This window comes from Mastigoproctus giganteus, chromosome 11 (genome assembly GCF_048544385.1).
Source record: "Mastigoproctus giganteus isolate SK-2022 chromosome 11, ASM4854438v1, whole genome shotgun sequence".
NCBI classification, from domain to species: Eukaryota; Metazoa; Arthropoda; class Arachnida; order Uropygi; family Thelyphonidae; genus Mastigoproctus; species Mastigoproctus giganteus.
Genome location: NC_143585.1, coordinates 137,145,151 through 137,160,588, shown reverse-complemented (window position 1 = coordinate 137,160,588; position 15,438 = coordinate 137,145,151). Strand labels below are relative to the sequence as shown.

Below are 15,438 nucleotides of genomic sequence, written 5' to 3'. Positions count from 1 at the left end.
TGTCGCGCAGTGGCCTGTGTTGAGTCTGTACAACACGCTGCGTCATAGTCCATTAAGGGGTGGTGGTCATAATTCAATAATTACTGTGTTTGTGTGCAGATTAATTTTGTGTTCCATATGCCAGCAATTCTTGTCTTATTGCTCCTATTTCGCGTAAGTTTTTGCTTTTGAAAAGTGCTCCTGAAAGCTGAGCTTCTGCCTCCCAAGTAAATCCTAAATAAAGATCTCACCTTTTATAACCGCTTCCATTGATGATAATTTCACCGTTATTATTTTTTTATTATTATTTTTAATTGTTATTTGATCAGTTATATAAAAATTTATATTTAGGACAAGATGTACAATGTATGGTTGGAGGTTTTGTACTATATTGCAATGGCTTTTCATTGATTTATGTTGTTGACAGAAGGTACAAAAACCTTTATCCTTAGCGCAAGTTTCAAAATTTACATGTAAGGTAAAAAAAATTCAGGACCGCGGAAACATTAAAGATGAAAATACAGCTTGTGATATCCCCCCCTTCCCTGTTACTATATACTTTGCATTTAAACTGGAATTCTGGATAAAGATTTCTTAGCATTAAGCTGTTCTTTATAGAATTTCAGGATGGAATCCTCTATCTTGAACCGAAAAAGAGTATTTAATGTAAAAAAAAATAATATCCAGATGTGTTTTTTTCCCTATTTAATGTCCGCTCTATGGCTGGTCTCCTGAGTATTACAGAGTGCAGATATGAGAGTCTATCAGAAAAACAATGGTCTATAAGTGTTTGGAGAATGTTTTTTTTTTTTTGTTTTTTTTTAACGCTTTCAGTAAAGCACATCTTATGGATATAGATCAAAAGTCGCCTGGTTTTTTTGATATTCTTAATTTTTTGCACAGGCTCCATATGTGTGCACTTTCTTGTTAATTTTGGTTTAATCCTTTATTTGGATGTAATTAATTAGAATTTATAAGATGTGTTGCTTTCTTTGGAATTCTGTTTGTTATTTGGTTTTTAGGAGCATTAGCAACTAAGGCCATATTGCTCCGGGATATGCGGTGGTTATTCCCTGAATGACCTTTCCGCATCCTCCGTATTTGGTGGTGACGGGCTCGAACCCCGGTCTAATCAAGAAGCGTGTGTTACGCACTGCTGCTCCTTCCCACCTGGCTACGGAGGCGCCCTTGGAATTCTGTAAATACATAACTGAAACGAATTATTTTATTTTCTTTATTGAATAAGAACTTTTTGATCCTTTCCCCGCATGGTCTTTATTTTGGCTTATTTTAATTAAAGATAGATAAATGTGTGGACATTATTTTGATTTTAAGTTTTTAACCTGATTTAAAACTTTTAAAATAAATGTTTCAAGAAAAAAAAACGCGTTTGTTTTCATTTTGATATGAAAATAAACTTAAATTTACTGGCAAATCATAAACTCATCTTTACAGTATTATTATACCTGCACGAGGTGTGGCAATAGTTTCCGGAATGGTGCTGTCGCAGTCGTTTCGTGAGTTTGAAAACAAACGGAAGTGATATGTTGTACTTCAAACTTCCTCAAACAGATGGTGATACAGAGATTGCCTAGTTGTAAGTAACAACCAGTTTCGTGAGTAGTGTTAACGTTCCGTGTCACGATATTCAATGGAACAACGAACGAATATCAAATTTTGCTTTAAACTGGGAAAAATCTGCAACAGAAATGTTATGAAATGTTAAGTCATGCCAGTGTGTTTTAATGGTATAAATGGTTCAAAGACGGATGTTCGCGATGATCCAAGAAGTGGCAGTCCGTTAAACCTCTCGAAATGAGAAGAGTTGCAAAAGTTAAAGAAATTATGGCAAGAATTCGTTTGACCCTCGGAATGATGGCTCATAAGTTCGATATGAATAAGGAGACGATTCGTCAAATTCTGCATGGAGATTTAAGGAAAAGGAAGGTCGGTGCAAAATTTGTGCCGCACGAATGGGTAGAAGCAATGAAGGGTATCACCATGCGAAGACTTCGTGACTTGTCAAGACAATCCTAATATCCTCGACTGTATTGTTATTGCAGATGAGTGTTGAGAGTTTCAGTACAACCCAGAGAGGAAGCGTCAGAGCATGCAGTGGACTTCAAAATCATCACTAAGGCCCATAACGTTTCATTTACAAAAATCCGAGATCAAGACGATGCTAATCATGTTTTTCGACAAACAAGGTTGTCATTCACACGGAATTTTTACTTGAAGGGGAGAGAACCAATGCTGCATTCTAAGTACAGGGTGCTTCAAAGGCTATAGAAGCACATTTCCTGGGTGAGGCTACAATTTCGAGAGGAAGCCAGCAGGTTGTTCTGAAGACATTTCTGACGAAACATAGCATTGTACAGATCAACCATCCACCATGCTCTCTCGATCTACTACTAGCCGACTTCTTCCTCGTTTCCAAGGTGAAAACTGTCCTCAAAGGAAAGTGATTGCAGGACGTTGAGGACATAAAGAAACACGTAACTGCCGAACCGAATGCCATGTCTTTGGACTTTCTTTCGCTGATTCTTTACAGAAACTTTTAGAAGGATGTAATATGTGTATTAAATCAGGTGATGATTATTTTGAATAAAGATGAAACCATTTTTGGGTTCCTTTACATTGTGTTCTTTTTATTTCACCAGTCCGAGAACTTTATTGCCACACCTTGTATGTGTAATAACTGTGCATTACGTGTTGCTAAAGCATTATTATACATATAAGAATAACATATTCTTATATCTAATGTTAAAGAGTAACCAATCTACGACCCATCACTTATCTGAGTTTCGATCATGGGGACGTTGTAGTAGGGTTTAGGAGCATCAGCAACGAAGGCCATGTTGCTCCGTGTATATTGCCTGTAAATTGCGTATGTTCTGTGGTCGATTTTCTGTTTACTGGGCGAAAAACCCGAGTTTCCGGGAAAAAGTCATGAAGAAGTGTAAAGCGAAAGCTAGATTACGCCCACTCCAGGTCCCAGTTACTAGCTCAGATTGATGTTGGATTTCGACCACAAGGAAGTGGAAGCTTTTACAGCGCTTTGTAAAGATTATTGGATTGAATGGCTCGAATAGCATCTGGAACTTCGTACAATAGAGGGGCCCTTTACGTCTCTTCACAGTCACCCTGTTGTTCATTGCATCAAAACAGAGCAAATAAAGTTCGAAACTTTGTGTTATTTATTTATTTTTTTTTAATGAAGTGTAACTTTAGTTAATGAATTTAATATTGACTGTGAGTTTGGCATTTGAATCCTCAGTAGAAGACCCTGATGAAATCTGCTACTGAGATCTTATTTTAATTATTTTCTCTTCACCTGTGAACATATTTGTTGTATATTTTAAACCCAGTGGTTTCTGTGTCGGTTATAAATTAAGTTTTTCAATTAATAGGATATAAATAATTTATGTCAGAACATTTTAAAATGATAAAAACTACATCTGATTAAAAAATTAGACGCGTAGCGAAATACTTCAGTTCAAATTATTTTTTTAATGAAAAAGCTTGCATAACGGCTAAATTATCCAAGAACGGGGTCATTTTCTGGAATTGCCACAGAAAGATAAAAAAACAAATCATACCTTATCTCAGTCCCTTTCCGCTTTGAACTTAACCAAACTGTCAACCACTGTTTAGGCAATTTATTCCAACGATGTATAACACGCTTCCCGAAAGCCAACTTCATGAAATCCAGCCTTCTTTTACTCCTAAAATTTTGTAATGGCGTCCCATGGTTCTTCTCTCTCTGTTTTTGCCTCAGTCGTTCATTTTACTAATTCCCTTCGTGGCCTATTTACTTCTGTCACTTCCCCAAATCAAAATGTCAAGTGCCAAGTTTTGCAGTTCGCACCTTGAAGCCGTTCTTCGTATGAACATCGATTAGGATCCCTCACAAATCTGGAATATTGGCACATTTTTCTCTATTCTCGAAGGCCCTAAATATCATAGATAGGACACCATGCCTCCGTAGAAGCGTGTTTACATTGCATGGTGACCTCTTACCTAACACCACCAGATCTAACGCAGCGTGTATTTTTCCTGATTTTCCACCTTCTTACGTTACGCAATCAGCGAGCGCCCCAATTCTTGGCCTTTCAATTATGAATAGACTGGAGTTTAATATTTTATTTTTGAATCAGGGCCAGTTTTAGCAGTGTTTTTTTGTTTTTTTTTAACTTCCAAATCAGTTCAATTGTCGTAAATTACTATCCACAGCAAAATCACGTGTTCGACTCGTAGCTCTCAGTCGTGTTTTTTCTAATTTCACTCTTGCAATACACCATAAATGCTTGCTGTTAGTTTATTTACAGTTATAACGAAGACAGTGGTGTAGCGGTACGTTCGCTTTTTGCTTTGAGCAAAAAAGTGTTCCTAACAGATAGTCCGGTGAGTACATGCATTCAAATTGATTAATCATTTAAACATTACATTTCCGAGATTAGTCTAGGCAAACGTATTATATTTGCTCCAAATACTCTTATTTGGCTAACGCTGCAAATTTTAGCTGCTGCATTCAGTGTTTCTCTTTCTCAGCTTATTTACCATTTTCTCTTCTGTGAAGTCTGCTAATGAAAATGGTATATTGATGGGCAGTCAGCTTTGAGGAGATTTAATTTTAGTTACTAGGTTAGAGGTTCCCAAAATGCGGGAACCACTTCGTTTGTTTAGGGGGGGGGGGCACATTTTTCATAAAGCACTTTTTAAAATAAATATCGACAAACTATCCGACGAATCCATGTATGACGCATATTTTGCTTTGACCTTTGAGATTAAATGCATTAAAGTACATATTAATTTAAAAATATATGCTCATAGTTAAAATTTATGTAAAACTGAACATAAATTGCAGCTGTCTGCACTTACAAACAGTTATTTGCACTTGCTCTGAAGAGGGTTGTGAAATTCAGGAAATATGCTAAGATAATGCAAGGGATAAAAGTTTGGGAACCGCCGGGCTAGGCTGTATTCCAAAGTCTGCCTTAGATATAAACCATTCTTGGGAAAATAGTCTACTATAGTTTACTGAAGAAAATAATTTAATTTACAATGTCTTCCATTAATGTTGATGAGTGGATTTATTTCGGGCGATGTTAACGTTTTTTATGTGGAGCTTCAAAGTGTCAACTTTTAGGTTCCCCTGAATTGTTAATTTTGAAAATAAAAGGTCCAAGTTAACATTTAACAATATATGTATACAGTATTCCAGTTCAGTGAATATTTTTACTGTGATTTGCAGTGCATCAGTTCAAATTAATTAGCTGGAAAGATTGGTTAGGCAACGTCAGTATATAAATGTTCATTAATTATTTTCAAATGGACACGTAGGAATAATTTTGTTGCTACAATGCTTCGACAATAGCGTTAAATTTCTCGAATACTCAATTCTACCCTTGTATGAATTTCTATCCTCTGATCAATGAAACTTATAACTTCGTATAGTTGGCCGACCGGGCTAGCCGAGTGGGTAAAGTACCTGCCCGGCAACCCAAAGGTCGCGGGTTCGATTCCCGCCTCGGGCTTGGATCAAAGTACTGCAAAAACCTTGGGAGGTGCAATATGGCCACAGAAGCCGATGCGCCAACAACTACCAAATCAAAAAAAAAAAAAAAAAAAAAAAAAACTTCGTATAGATTCAACCCCTCAGTGTCCAGAACAATGTCTTATATTTGACTACGTAGAGCCCAAAGAGTTTATAACGTTCATTCACAGAGTATGCAGATTCACTGAACAGATTGAATATATCGATGTACTGCTACATTTGTCAAATTCATGGTTATAATTAAATGATTTTGGATTTACAAGTATATTCACAAAAATGCAGTATTTTTTTTTTACCGGTTTGTTATAGCTGCCAAAGGAAGGTGTGACTATATTTCGATCTTCTGGTATGTTTGTGGATATTATGTAGGTCTGAAGCAGATGAACCCATCGTTAGTAGTACCGAATTTTGTAGTATTCCTATTTTGGAATGTCAATGGGTGACACGACAAGTTGTGAGCATTTCATCTCTGCTGTGGCCAAGTTTTAGGCACATTAGCAACGTAGACCATACTGCACTGTTGTACATTATGACTATACAAGTGTGTGGTCAAAGACCGATTTGCATGTTGTGCGGCCTGAAATCCCCGGAATAATTTACAGGGATGCACCACTTCCTCCGCCTTGGGTCGACTAACTATCTTTTACATTGAAGAGTACTTTAAAAATTCCTTCAGTCATAGACGGGAATCGAACCCAGACTTCAGTATGCGTGCCAAGTGGAAAGATCATTATACTGTTAAGAAGGGATCTGTTGTGGTAGTTGCAGATTGGCGGTAGAGGGATGATTTCGTGGTAGTCGTAAGTGTATGCTTTTGTATGAAGGATATGTATGAATGTCTAAAAAGTATGAGAATCGAAAAGGGTGTATCCCAACATATTGGCCAGATGCTACTCAAGGCGTGCCAAATCTCAATCCACCTTCCAGCATTGGATGATGAATCTGGTGAAAAGGGTAATTGAGACAATTGAGGTCTTTTGGACCACATACACGAATATTCCCTTCGTTCCTGGTTGGAGGCGCTCCGCTTACTGATGGCGGGTCCGAATGTGAATCGCAGCAGGGAAACTCGAATACACCCAATTATGGAGTAAGTTTATGTCCAGCACAATGAGCATGGAGATCTGCCTGGTTATTTAACAACTAATGTACGCCATCCTGTTGCTACAGAGTGCGACTAATGTGTTTAGTGTTTGTTTGCACATTGCATATATGTAATCTTTTTTTGTTGTTGTTGTCACGTGCTGTTCCATTATACTTGCCTGGTTTAAAAGGATTGTTTGCCCTGCCATCATTTCATTCCTATGGTTGATGAAGAGGCATATTGCCTCGAAATCTAATAATATATTATTTTATTGCTATTGCTTTATATTCTGTGCTCATGTCTTATCACTTTTATTATTTATTTTTTACTTTCATTATTTCATGGGGTTACCCCACAAGTTTTATTATTATTATTATTTCATGGGGATATTAATTATAATTAAATTAATAGTAACAGTATTCGCCATATAGTGCAAAGAAGCCAGGGACTTTTGCTGCACTGGCAAACAAAAAAACAAAACAAAACCAAAACACAAATTATATGTTTCGCTCCTCAGACAAGTAAGTATCCAGTTGACCTTTGAATTTATTCAAACTGTCAGCCGCAACTACCTGCAAGGGCAACTTGTTCTAGCTATCAACGACTTGCTCAGTAAAAGAAAACTTCCTACAATCTAATCTAAACCTCAACCATGTAATTTGAATTTAAGACCCCTAGTTCTGGAATTCTTTAGAACAGTGAAAATTCTTATTAATTATAATTAATAATTATAATAATTTATTTGAGAGTTTTATTATATTAAAGTTATATTTCTACGGTTTCTTGGTGGTAAAAAGATTTGTTCACATTACGATAATTGGAATTACACCTCACAAACCTGTTCAAGTAAAACAACACATTTTCCTAATCATCCGCAATTGGACAACTTGGGACTTCGATCTAACCAAATCCAATGAGGAGCTCCTGATATCAAGTTGAAAATATTGGAATTTACTGGATCTCAGCTGCAAGACATACACAAACAAACAAACAATAGCAGAGGATTCTGTTATAGAACCCTGTGCTATTGTTTTGATTTTATTTATTGGCCTTTATTAAGAAATTCGTATTATTCACAATTGCCCAAGATATCTTTTCGTGGGCAGTTCAAATAAAAGTCTGAAAGCTACATCGCTTCACAATGGGAACATACACCCAATAATATACGAAAATGTGAAGCATGCGTTGGAAAAAATAAGTACGACTAGAATATCTGTAGGGATTTCAAAATTCTGTGGTTCCTTGTGAGTGTTCAAGGTGTTTCAACCAAGTTCCTTGCTTTGTGTGCCTCTGAGACAGCAGGACAGAATATTTCTTCTTTACAAGAGAAGAGTCTGGATTGAGTTGCAGCCTGGGGCGCACAATGAAATTAACAGTCCTTTAGTTCTAAGAAACGAAATTTTGCCTTCACCACCCCATATAAGCTGAGATTGGCCAATCAATCTGTTAAAGCCCTGGATCCTCCTGGTGACACTTTCAAGCATATACAGACAGTGTTTTTAAAATTGTCTTATGTTAGAAGTGAAAGTCAAGGCAGCCGTAGTTGAGTGGTCGGCGCTAGGGTACATACCTATATGTGCTTTGAGTGATCATAGTTCAAGCCCGCGCGATTACTAAATACGGTGCTGTTTTTTGTTGTATTCTCTCTATCTTGTGAACTCCTCTGACCATATGCTCATCTCCCGGAGTATAAACAGAAATTAATTAAAGGTGACATAATTATTAGGCACAGATTGTCCGCCTTTGCTAAGTGTATTTTAATATTAATTTACAGTAATTTAATTTTAATAATAGGGTTAATTGTTGTTCGACGATGTACGAGAAATCCGTTTCCCAATGGATTATTAATGATGTTCCGGAATAGCAAATTCGCTCATGAATAAAATAATTATTATGACTTCAAAGCGTTTAGAGCGGCGTTGAAAGAACTAAATGGCACTCGGGTGAAATTTCCGCACGCGTACAGCATTGAAGGAAATTAAAAGAAAGAAAAAAAAAGCGTATATAACAAGTAAATATTTTCCTCCTTAGTTTTCATGGCTGTTTGTTTTTTAATTGCAATTTTTCATCACAAATCCATAATTTAATCAAGATCCATTTAAGGGCGCGAGGGGAGGAGAAGCTACAGCCGCGTTCCTAAAATTTCTTATATTATAATTTGCTTATATATTCGGGCAGTCTATTGTGCCAACTCCAGGCCCTTTCAATAGGTCCTGGTTTTAGCTACATTATTAATTAAATTGGCTTTTTTACTATTTATTAGGAGCTGACCATTATTTATAACATTTTTCTATGGGAAAATGAGTTTAGAACAATTACTTAACGAACGAGCTTTTAAGAGAGAACCCACTTGTAATTTGTACTATTTCAAATATTCAAGCTATTTCAAAACCTTTTCATCCAAGCTGTAATAAAATGTCTGACAAAATCCTTGAGAAATTCAGGAAAAGAACTATTTTTCCATAAGTTTTTGGAGGATTACTGGGTACGCTAGTAACGAACGAAATTTCCTTTGAAAGAGTTTTAAGCACAGATACAATAGCCAATAACAAGACGAGTTAATTTATGGACGTGTGCTTCAAGACAGGTATTGGAGTTTAGGGAACCCAGGTGCAAGGATTGGTGTTGAGGAAAAAGATAGCAAAGAGGGGTACCTTACCTGGCTTTGAGGAGGACTCCCGTTGGAATTTGGAGTCTTTTCAGTTTACATTTCACCTGAACACACACATCCCCTTTTGAAGGACCGACCCTGGTAGGACTCTTAATGATTTAACCACTTGAGAAGTGTGAAATACGCTTTTACAAATACATCGTTATCCCCTATGGTAACTGTTAAATTCACTGTGGTAAAATTATTTCAGCAGAAGGTTCATTCTATTCCCCACTTATGGTCTACTTCGCGGAACCCTGTGAGGTATGTGCCCTCGAGCACTTCCCTAGCTTATTCTTCACTAGTCCACGAGTTAAGCAGATGTTAGCTTACAAGAACTGGAACACAATGCTGAGCGAAATGCCTCGGAGTTGTTTCGCCTTGTTGGGAATGCCTTTTCTGGTAACATTGAGTGAAATTTGTAAAGAACTAGTTGACAAGTTCATTAAAAATTACAGAAAATTGGGATGCAGAATGTCTTTCTATCAAGCTCTATTACTTGCGTTCTCACATGTATTTTTTCAGACTAAATCTGGGTGATGGTAGTGAATATCATGGGGGAAGAATTCTCCCCGGGCATATAGTCAATGGAGAAGCGGTGCCAAGGAAGGTGGAATGAAGTTATCATGTCCGACTATATCTGGTTCTTGGCTCAGGATAATCACTGACCACAAAAGACAGATATTCAAAAGTGGAGGGTTTCTGCTTTTTAATTTGTGATTTTTTTGCAGTTTGTAGCAAAGATTAATCTCTTTTTTAGAAATTAAACTTGGTTAATAAATCTGATGCAGCGTTGTTCCATGTTTACTTTTCTTTCATTTTTGGACAAACCATTTAGTGCTAAGAAAAAACTAAGGTTATATTCGGAATCAACATACATAAATTCTAAAATAAATTGCAGATAAGCAGAAACTTTTTGAAATTTTGTTACGGTGTTGTTTACTCTTACCTTTCGTAGTTTTTACCTAATAAAATTAAAGTAATACCTCAGGAAAAAATTTTACTTTTGGATTTATGGTTGACACGTTGGAAGTAAACTTCATATGCAATAATCAGGGATTGCGTACTTCTCTATGGGCTGTATGGAGGGGAGGGGAATTAGGAGGAAATCCTTGATATGGACATAGAAAAACTTTTCCTCAAGTAACGGATTAGAATTTCAAGAAAAGAGAGAAATAAAAAGAGAAATTCATACCAGATGTCCCATAAGTCTGGTTTCATAGGAACTTTCACTTCAGTGGTGTCACCCAGCCGGTCGAACTGGTTGTTAAAAACGTAATAAACTGCAGAGACAAACAAACAAACAAAAATATTTAATGCTCACAAATAATGATATCAAAATTTAACAGTGTACATTTTTAAGTGGTGGTGGATTGTGTAAAAAAAAATATATTAATGTAACGATTCTACAACTTTTTTTTTAAATTTATTTACTAGCTATAGGGAAATAAACAAAAAGCAGCTCGAGGAAACTCATTCATAAGACCTTTCCTTCCAGTACGGAGTGGGAAATAAAATGAGACCATCAGCAGCCTGTTAATGGTCCCTGCTGTAGCACTGTTTCAATAACAGCGAGGGCTGTATGACACAGTTCCATTCATAGTAGTTCCGATTATATTTAATTCAACATGGGTGAAAATACAATAATTAACGAAAAATTGAAGATCATTAAAATCCCCCTCCCCCAAATTATAAAATGGCTAAATTCCTGAGTAGTTTTCAGTGCCAAAAATGGTTTATAAGCTGTGAGTGAATATAAGCGCGTGAATAAAGTTCATGGCCTGCACATAAGGTAATATAAAGCGAACCACCGTGTACAAAACGATGAGGAGACAAAATATGAGAGAGGAACAAAAGGGAGGAAAAAAAAGGACAGACAATAGAAAATAATGTTAATAGTCAAGCTCTGCGGACGGTAACTGATGAGCATCCAATGACCTAAAAATGTTGAGCTGGCAGTAATAATTTTGGAGAATGGTGACCTCCATAACAAGAGATCCAAGATCCTCTGTTATGGTTATGTTGGAGCCTGATGCGCACTGTCGATAATTTGAGGTTCCGAGGGAAAGGTGACCAGGCTGCTCACGCCGGTAGTGTTTGGAGTGAATAAAGATAATAGTATGAATTGCACCCTCGTGTCAGTCCTGAAATATGATCCTCGAGTGCTCTTTTTTTGTTTGGAGGGTTGTAATAATATCCACTACTCTGGTCATAGTGCGCCATTTCTAAAGGGTTATCTTGTACTGTGTATAATGTCTGCGCAAGCATGTATTAAGGGTCTGATTAGCATATTGTATTGTGTGAAAATCTGGAATAACACGTAGATAAAAGATCCTCGAGCTGGGCCTCCAGCGAAGACACTCCAACTCCACAATACGGGTGCTGTCTACGATAGGCCAGCTTAATGCACACTAAAAATGGGATGGACATGGAGGAAGGTGGGGGCTCGATCTTAACATAAGTAAGGGCATTGTTAATGCTAATACAGTTCCGGCGTAAACGGCTGACCTTTGTTACGCTGGACTATTAAAGGCATTAATAAGGATACCACTTTATGGGAACAGTATTAATTAAATCCTGTTTAGTTACTAAGTAACGTGAAAATTCTTATGTATAAGGTAACTATTAATTCAAATCTAATTTGATAACATTATTTTACGAAGTTTCAAAAACAGTAATTTTTGACAACTCCCCCTCCCCTCTCCTCCGGCAGCTGGTTTATTTTGGTGTTGTCTCCTTTCGCATCTATCCTGAACGCTATTGCGCATAATAGTGCTCTTTTGTACGGTAGTGCATATCAGGAACAAGACCTATTTTGTGCACTTTTGTGATGTAGAAAAATTAACCTCGAGCCTCCAGCGAAAACACCCAAACCTCCATATTTTTGTTTATTGGACTGTACTAAAATGTTGAAAGAAGTTTATTTACGCAGGTATAGGGCGTTACTATGTCTAATCCCTCTCCGCCATGGAACCTATGGGTGGGGGTACCCGTATTAGTGCCCTGTATTAGTCACCACACCTGACATAAGTGGAGATTTGGATTTTTTCAGTGCTTATCTAGTCCTGTCAAGTTATGGAGACTTTGTACTAATTGACATAATTACAGCTACCCCTCACGGATCACAATTCTAGATCCCTGAGGAGAGACTGCTGAACTTCCTCCAAAAGTTCAGTAGTCTCTTTTTCGGGGTTTACTACGAAGATGGAATGTCTTTGATGTCTTTGGATATGGTTCGCCCAAGAGGCAGACGCTCACAGAATTTGGTCTATATAAAACGCGTGTGGAAACCAATTCACGCTTGGCAATATAGCTTGTCTCACCTCTCGGATTCTCAGAGGGAAGAACGTGGACCTAGCAAGATACGATTCTTCATCACGTCCTTCACCGCTTGCCTGGAGTTCCAGGCTCATGAGTCACCACTGCAGGCTGTTGGCCTCCATCATCCAATGTTGTTACCACTCTTTACATTTGCTAGTTAATTTTGGTGTTTGCGGTGCATCTTGCCAGGAATTCTACGGATGCCGCATTCGATATGTTACGCTTCCTGGTCGGTAACGCCTGCTTCATTCAGAGCAGGATGAAATCTATTTGTATTCTATGGGGTCAGTATGGTACAACGTAATTTTTTAATCTCTTGATGGGTACGTCAAAAATTTTCGTTTCAGTTCTTTGCATTTGAGAAACACATACAATTTTTATAAATTAAAAAAAAAAAAAAATGTCCGAGTACAGTTTAGGAGTTTCCTGCAGTTGACTATTTTAAATACACTGCTCGACAAAATTAACAGAACAAGATTTTTCATGAATATTTTATTGTGAACAGTGTCGCCGAAGGCGAATATTTAATATAATATGCATCCTGGCATGCAAATTCCCGAGTATCCAATAGAAATCGATCTACTACCTTTACAGAGCAGCACATTATGCAAATTATTCATGCTTATAAAAACACTGGTTGCGACCACATCCCTTCATTTCCGTTTTTGGCTTTTTCAGTGGGATAACCACATCTCTAGTAGCTAGGATGGCAAGTCATCGTTATTCAGATGATTCTTTGAGATGGCGAGCCGTTGGATGACGTGAAGCCGGGCAGTCGACACGTTGGCTTAATGTGTCATTGTCACTATAGAAGCAGTTTCAGGAGACGGGAATCATTACAAGAAGAGCTGACCAAGGTTGCTACGTCAACCAGAACATACCGCTATCTGGCTCTAACAACAAGACTGAATCCTACTATGTCCTGTTATCAACTGTCTCTTGAGATTGCTGAGGCCATAGCTGAAAATATTTCCAACCGGACTGTATTAAGAAGGCCCAATTCAAGTAGACTCTACGCAAGAAAGCTAGTGGTTTGCAACCCATTAACCTCAAACAACCGCAGAGCTCGTTGAAACTGGTGCCATGAACATGTGACTTGGAGCCCTGGCAAATGGGGTACAGTTCTGTTACTTTTGTCCTGTTTTAGCCTGCAAACAGATTCTAGAGCTATTTCATCTGGGAACAACGAGGAATGCGGTACCATCCATCCAACATCGGAGAAAGGGGTACATACGGCAGAGGCGGTGTTCTCGTGAGGGGTGGAATAATGATCAGCGGCCGCATCCTTCGTCATGTTTTTGATAGAGGTACCGAGAACAGATCCTCCAACCCTATATGCGACTTTTGAGGGGTGCGGTCGGCCCAGATTTTCTTTTCATGCATGACAACGCCACTGCACAGAACTCAATACTGGAGGAATATCTTGAAACTGAAGATATCCGACATATGCCGTGGCCAGCACGATCATCTGACTTAAATCCGATCGAACATGTGTGGGATGCCCTTGGGCGTCGCATTGCCCGCCGACTGCCAACTCCTCAGTCACTTTAGTGAGCTGAGGTCTGCGTTATGGAAGAATGGGATTTGTTGCCACAGAATTTTATCGACACCCTTATATCGAGCATGGTTCACCGCTTTCAGGCCTGTTTAGCCGTTGAAGGGTATCATACACCGTACTGATGTTACGTAACCATATTTTCGAGCATTTTGTATCGACTTTTGTAATGTGAGCTTTTTGGTAATTCTTGTACAACCCTTATAAATGTCCCTTATACTTGTCCGAAGTTTCTCACTGCGCCCTCATTTCATCGTTATTCTGTGGTACACCACCATACCATATTTTGTCCCACTTCATTGCAAGCTGCACGAGTTACAGCACGTTTTATACGTGCTGTAACTCGTGCTGTTCGAACCAGGTCTCGCTCCGGATTAGGGACGATCCTGATTCGTAGTGGTTATATGGTACCTGGATTTTTAGCTTTATTATGTAGGGTTGTGGGTTCGCAACAAACCTAAACACTACATTAACATAATGAAACAAATTAGTAATATTTTCTTGCGACGCCCTTGCCAACTGTATGCTTACAAATAATACGCCAATTTATGCAGCATTACTCAACAATAATCTTTAAAAATAATTAGGATTAATTAATTCAATTTTATAAAATTGAAGAGTATAATTGGATGAGCAGCACGGATGGCTTAATCCTTGGAATGTGGAAATTATCATTCACAATTTTTAGCTCAGATTCTGGCTCCATAATTATACTTACAACAGGCCATGACGTAAACCATAATTGAAGATGAATTCACGCTATTATGGAAGCTACCAATTATCAAAATGATGACTACCTCTAGCGCGTTATTTCTAGATTGTTTGGTGTCCATCAGTGCTATGCAGTCTTGCTATTAGAGTTCCAACCCTCCCCCTCCCCCAGAACTGGCAGATTCTCCCTGAATAAATATACTGCAGGATCATTCCGTATGGCTTCTCGTTCTGATACTAACAAGCGATATTATTCATTTTACAATATTGTAGAAATAAAATAATGAATAATAATAATAAAATAAGTTTGTTTACAGAAGTATTTCTGTCATACGAAATAAGTGCCGGATTAAGACACGGGCTAGCTCGGGGCGCCAAATTTTACGAATCATGAAAAAAATATATAATTTTTTTTGTAAGGGGGCGCCGAAAAATCTTTCTGCCTAGGGTGCCGAAATACCTTGGTCCAGCACTGTACGAAATGACTGGAATAGGACTGACTAAATAATGTGAAAAATGTATTCCGGATGTCGTATGCATTAAGCATTCCCTGCACGCTGTTTATGGGAACAATAAAATAC

At 37.9% G+C, this 15,438-nt stretch overlaps 1 protein-coding gene across 2 annotated transcripts in view; it reads right to left on the bottom strand.

The window, feature by feature from the left end:
- Positions 1-15,438, bottom strand: part of LOC150078460 (epidermal growth factor receptor kinase substrate 8-like) — a 234,340-nt gene that overhangs the window by 193,845 nt on the left and 25,057 nt on the right. The window contains exon 2 of one of the 2 annotated variants that reach the window (XM_090384181.1): positions 10,466-10,553. The exons of the other annotated variant lie outside the window; for it this stretch is intronic. The gene's annotated coding sequence lies outside the window, so the exon portion shown is untranslated. The remainder of the gene's footprint in view (positions 1-10,465; positions 10,554-15,438) is intronic. 2 annotated transcript variants of the gene reach the window in all.